This window comes from Diceros bicornis, chromosome 31, assembly GCF_020826845.1.
Source record: "Diceros bicornis minor isolate mBicDic1 chromosome 31, mDicBic1.mat.cur, whole genome shotgun sequence".
In the NCBI taxonomy this organism is placed as follows: domain Eukaryota; kingdom Metazoa; phylum Chordata; class Mammalia; order Perissodactyla; family Rhinocerotidae; genus Diceros; species Diceros bicornis.
This window is the reverse complement of record NC_080770.1, coordinates 10,258,304-10,264,633: the sequence shown is the minus strand read 5'-3', so window position 1 is coordinate 10,264,633 and position 6,330 is coordinate 10,258,304.

Genomic DNA, 6,330 nt, shown 5'->3' with positions numbered 1-6,330 from the left:
AGTGAGAGGGAAGACGTTGGAGATTAAGCTCTTGAGGAAGGTGCAGTTGAGGACTCTGGGTGTGGCTGATGCGGAGTGGAGAGCGAGGTCCTGGGTCTGAAGAGATCGTGACACTGACACTGGTACGTTGAGTAAGTCACCCAGCCAGGGTGGCAGCCAGGGTTAGGAGGAGGAGAGCATGGGCTTGGAGATCATTTGGGGATGGAATCCTTGCTCTACCCTGACTAAACCTCTTAACCTGTTTCCTCATCTGTAAGATAGTCTGAACTGTTTTTACTCAAAAAACTTCTGACACCACATGGGTGGGTGTTTTTTTTTCTCACACCAACCAATTCTCTGATTCTCTGAACACAGACTGGGTGTCCTACAATTCAATTCAATTCTGACACTATCTACTTAGAGTAGCATCAGATCCCACAGGTTAAGGGCTCCTTCCCACAAGACTGCCCCCATTTGAGATGCCAGTTGCAAGTCCCAGGTTGTCACCGGTACTTCTGACCAACCGGCTGTAAATTCAGAGGTTCCCACAACTCCCTCAGGTTCGACAATTCTCTAGGCCGTTCACAGAGCTCAGGAAAGTGCTTTGCTTACTATTAGCAGTTTATTATAAAGGGTACAACTCAGGAACAGCCAAATGGAAGAGAGACATGGGGTAAGATTCAGGGGAGGGAAGGTGCTCAGAGCTTCCATGCCCTCTCTGGGCGCACCACCATCCCAACACCTTGATGTCTTCACCGACCTGGAAGCTCTCAGAACTCCAAGGTTTAGGGGTTTTTATGGAGGTTCCATTACGTTGGCGTGATTGATGAAATCATTGGCCATTATTGGTTGAAACTCAAGCTCCAGCCCTTCTCCTCTCCTTGGCAGTCAGATGGGGCTGAAAGTTCCAGCCCTCTAATCACATGGTTGGTTCCTCTGGCAGCCAGTGTCCATCCTAAAGCTATCTAGGGCTCCCCCAAGAGTCACCTCTTTAGCATAAACTCAGGTATGGTTGAAAGGGGTTCATTGTGAATAAGAAAAGACACTCTTCTCACCTCTGTCACTCAGGAAATTCCAAAGGTTTTAGAAGCTCTGTGTCAGGAACTGGGGACAAAGACCAATAATATTTCCTATTGTACCACAGATAAGGACAATAGCATCCATCTCAAAGAGAGTTCACCCACATGTCAGAGGAGGAAGAATGCTAGTAGAACTCCATCTGGTTCCCAGTTGTCCAAGGCAGCAAAGATATAATATAATAATGATCCTTTATTGTCTACTGTGTCACAATGTGTCCAGTGCTTTATTGACCCTGAGGGGCCGTGGTCTGACGTGTGCATCCCCTGGGCTTGGCTGGGCAGAGTCAGAAGGGCATGAGAAGGGAAAGTCAAGACCATTAGGGAGTGGGGAAGGAAACCAACGTTTTCTGAGTGTTCACTATGTAACAGGCCAGGATGATTATCTCCCTTTTTACAGACAAGGAGACGGAGGCTTGGAATAATGCAGTGACTTGTTCAGGTTCACAAACTCTGGCTCCCAAACTCTTGCCTTGTAATTTCCTGAGTGATAGGGGTACTAGGAGCGTCTTTTGTTCTAGTATTTGGACTTTGATCCTGGTTCCTGACACAGAGCTCCTAAATCCCTTGGAATTTCCTGGGTGATAAGAAGGAGCTTCTTTTGTTCTAATGAGGTGACTCTTGATAGGCTCCTGGATGCAGGATGGGCACTGGTCATCAGAGAGACCAAGCCATGATTAGAAGCTTGGAACTTTCAGCCCCACCCCTCATCTTCCAGTGGGTGGAGAGGGGCTAGAGACTGAGGTAATAATTGATCACACCTACAGGATGATGCTTCCATAAAAATCCCTACAGTACAGAGTTCAGAGAGGTTCTGGGTTGGTGAACACATCCATGTGCTGGGTGGGTGGCACACCCTAACTCCATGGATACAGAAGTTCCTATGCTTGGGACCCTTCGGATCTTGCCCTATGTACCTCTCCATCTGGCTGTCCATCTGTATCCTCTATCATGTCCTTTATTATATGATTGGTAAGTGTGTTTCCCCGAGTTCTGTGAGCTGTTATAGCAACTTATTGAACCTGAGGCGGGAGTTGTGGGAACCCCCAGTTTGTAACCAATCAGACAGAAGTGTGGGTTACCTCGGGAGCCAGGACTTGGGACTGGCATCTGAAGTGGGGGCAGTCTTGTGGGACTGAGACCTTAACACAGGAGATTGACACTATCAGGTAGCTAGTATCAGAATTGAATTGTAGGATACCTGGCTGGTGTTGGAGAATTGGTTGATGTAGGAAACCGCCCCCCACATTTGGTGTCAGCAGTTTTGTGAGTAGACTGTAAAGGAAACAGAATTTTTTCTTTTTAGTAGGGCAAGAATGTTCCAAGCAGGAGAGATGAAAGGAATAAAAAGCATGAAGGAGTGAGTTTGGGGCCTGTGTGAGGACTAGGAGAATTTCAGAGGCTGGGACCAGTTTTTATGGGGTGAGGAGTCAGAGAAGAGGCTGAAGAAGTAAGTAAGGCTGAATGGAAGACTTTGGAGGCTAAGAAACTTGCATTTTTATCTCAAGCTATTGACTAGTTGTAAGCAAGAGACTGACAGCATCAGATCTATGTTTTGCCTGCTGCACGGAGAAAGGATGAGAGTGGGACCAGTTAAGTCAGGGATTGGCAAACTACGGATGATGGGCCTCTTTTTGTACCCACTGTGAGCTAAGAATGGGTTTTACATTTTTAAACGGCTGAAAAAAAAAATCAACAGAAGAATAATATTTTGTGACACATGAAAATCCTATGAAATTAAAATCTCTGAAATTCAAAAACAGTTTATTGGTACACAGCCATGTCCATTCACTTATATATTGTTTATGGATGCTTTTGCCTGCAAAGGCAGAGCTGAATAGTTGCAACAGAGACTATAGTACATAAGTATCTATATAATATTCTTAATTTTTACCTTTTGGTCCACAGAGCCTAAAATATTTACTATCTGGCCCTTCACAGAAAAAGTTTGCCAATCCCTGAATTAAAGGATTATTTCAGCATTTCAGGCAAGAGGCCTGCACTGGGATAGTGAGAGTGGGGTTGGAGAACACTGGATGAATTTGGGAACTATTCAGGGAGTAGACAGACTGACGGATACAAGGAGTGAAAAGAAGAAGGAGTCCAAGATGACTCCCAGATATCTGGATTGAGCTCTGTGTGAATGTGGTCCTAGCCAGGCCAGGAATTTGGAGAGGGAGGGTGGAACTGGGGGCAGGGGAAGTATAGAGGCTGGGAGGGAAGACTGGGAATAGTTTTCAGGCCTATTTTGTATGATAGTCTGATTCCTGGAGTTATACCACTTGTGTGTGTTACCAGAGATGCTACGAACAAAGACATCACCCCAGACTCTTTAGAGCCTGAGGCTGGTGTGGGGCACCTGCATTCAGCAGGCGTTGGTGCTGTGAAGGTGAGCAGGTGCATGTCTGAGTTTCCAGTTGGGTCAGCCTCAGTTCTGTAAAATCAGAGCCAGGCTCCAAAAAATGAAACTGAGGATCCCAAAAGCCTGAGGGAGGCACCAGGAGAATGTGGGGTTTCCCTAGATGCCAAGTCTCCCCTCATCCATCTCCTAGTTGTGTATGAGATTGACTTACTGGAGAGAGGGAGGGCCTGCCTCTGCAGGGTTAGCGTAGTAGCCAGGTGAGCGGATCCTTCTGGGACCTTGGGTTCCTGTTGAGGTTTGGGGGCAGCAGCTGAGGTGGCCAAGACCATCTACTCTATTATTCATCCTGCGGTCCTGTTCCTGGGAAGCAGCCCAGGCAGAGGGTTTCTGGCAGGGCTATTCCCTTGATTGCCCGCAGATGGCGCTAAAGTGACACGCTGGGAACGGAGCGGGTGGGGGCAGCCGGAGGAGAGAGAATCCTAACTCGCACCCCTTCTCTAGGCCTGCCCCTGGATGGGAGGAGGTGGCATTCACAAAGCCACCTTGTTCTCTCCCTACTTGCTGGTCAGGCATGCAACGGCCGGGCAGAGAAGGACCCCCTCAGGGTGGGAGGGAGTGCAGTGTTTGGGGTGGACTGAAGCCACGTCCAGCCACCCTCTCCCGTCTGGCTCAAGCCATCCCCTCTGTCTTCTGGCAGCTAGATCTGCAGGAATCTTGCTTCAGAGGCTTGCAGGCCACCCTGCATCCCTGGGAAGCCTTCCTGGACCACATCCCTCCCCCACCCAGGCTTGCTCCCCCATACTCCTTTCTCCAAGTCCTGTTTCTTCTCCCTGGGCTGGGGGAGGGGACTCTGGACTCTTTAAAGCCCGGGCTGGAGGAGGAGGGAAAAGTGTGGGTCTGAAACTAAACCTGGTTCCTGGTCTTTCTCTGTGAGCAGCCTAGTCCTGTGGTAACACTGATCACAGAGCCATAGGGGGCCTTCCCTACAGTCTCCCCTCCTCTCAACTCGCCCACGAGGGGCTCATTCCCCTTTTGGAGATGAGGACGCTGAACTAAAGAGGCAGGCCTAAGGTTGTGTGGTGAGGGGCACGGGCAGGCAGGACCTGCGTCTGGGACCATGGACAAGATGGACTGCTAGCCCCATTCCTGGTTCAAATACCAGCTTTGACCCCCACTCCTGGCCTCCAGGAGAGGTGAGGCCAATCTGATTCCATAGCTCCTGCTCTCCCAACACGGCTGGGCGTCCTCAGTCGCTCCACCTCCAAGGACCAATGCCTTCCACACAGGGCAGGACACTGAGCCCTAGAAGGGGCTCAGGGCTAAGCCAGAGCAGTGGCTGGGAGGGGCCCTCTTGTGGTCTTGAGTTGACAATGCAGGAGGCTGTGCTCGTGGGAGAGGGGGAGGGGGTTTGTGTCCTAGGGTCATTCTCCACGGTGCTGTGCTCCTGCCAGCCCCTGGCCAGCCTGTCCTGTCCACCTCTTCAGTGGATTGCCCCTGCCCGTGGTGTCGGAAGCTTCAGGGTTTGATCCTTTGAGAAGGATTCTGGGAGTCCTGACAGCTGTGTGGGGTGAACCTCTGCTCCCTCTCTCAGGACCTCGTTCTTCTAGGCCAGCATTTCTCAACTTTAGCCTGCATCACAGTCTCCTGAAACAGACACCTGGCCGCTACCCCTAGAGTTTCTAACTCAGTAAATCTGGAGTGACCCCGAGAGCTTGTATATCTAACAAGTTCCCCGGTGATACTGGTGCTGCTGTCAGGACCACTGTGCACTGAAGGATTAACTCAGCAGGTCTGGGTTGTCCAAACCTTGCACATTTCAAAGGAAGGTTTGGCCCTTGCCTGGGTTCTGGGAGATAACCCCTAAGCCCTTGGAATATCCTGCCCGATAGGAGTGCCCTTGCTTACCTGGGGGCCTTGAACCACACCAGATGGTCTATGCTAACAATAGAATTTATAGCGGGGGCCTTGGGCCACGTGGAATCAGTTTAACCTCTGGAGGGGCCAGAGACTAAGTAACTAAGGTCAGCCATGTGGGTGGTCAGCCATGCCTGCATGAGCAACCTCCAGGTAAAACACTGGACACACGTCGTTGCTGGGAGAATTAAGTGCTGTCCCCATGAGTCCACTGGGAGAAGACAACTGGAAGCCTCACCTGGTCTCTCCTGGACTCTGCCCTACGCACCTTTATCCTTTGCTGACTTCAATTGTATCCTTTCACTGTAATAAACTATAACCATGAGTATACCAGCTTTGATGAATTCTGCATGTCCTTTTCTGAATAGTTGAACCTAAGGGTGATCGTGAGGACCCCCAACGACGACGACACTTTGAGAACTACTGCTCTATGTGGTGGGATTAACCTCTCTAGGATTATTATTATTTTTTTTTTGTGAGGAAGATCAGCCCTGAGCTAACATCCATGCCAATCCTCCTCTTTTTGCTGAGGAAGACTGGCCCTGAGCTAACATCTGTGCCCATCTTCCTCCACTTTATGTGGGACGCTGCCACAGCATGGCCTGAGAAGCAGTGTGTCAGTGCGCACCTGGGAGCCGCACCTGGGCTGCCAGCAGTGGAGCGCACGCACTTAACTGCTACGCCACGGGGCCGGCCCCCTCTAGGATTCTTTTGCTTTAAGCTTTGGGGCCCTTTCACCAAGAAAGTGCCTTACAACCTGGCTGGAGGGTCACCTGTGTGGAGTGCTTTGGGCTGGACCCCAGGTGCTCCATCTCCACAGTCCAGGGGTCAGGAGGCTGTGAACTGCCTGGGAGCCTAGGTGTTGCTTTGTGGGGTAACCCTGAACAGTACCCCACCTCACTGGGCCTTAGTCTCCCCGTCTGTAAATGGGGCTTTGGAGCAGTTCTGTTCTCCCTGGGGGTGACAGGGCCCCCAGAGCAGCCACACTGGCAAAGCTGA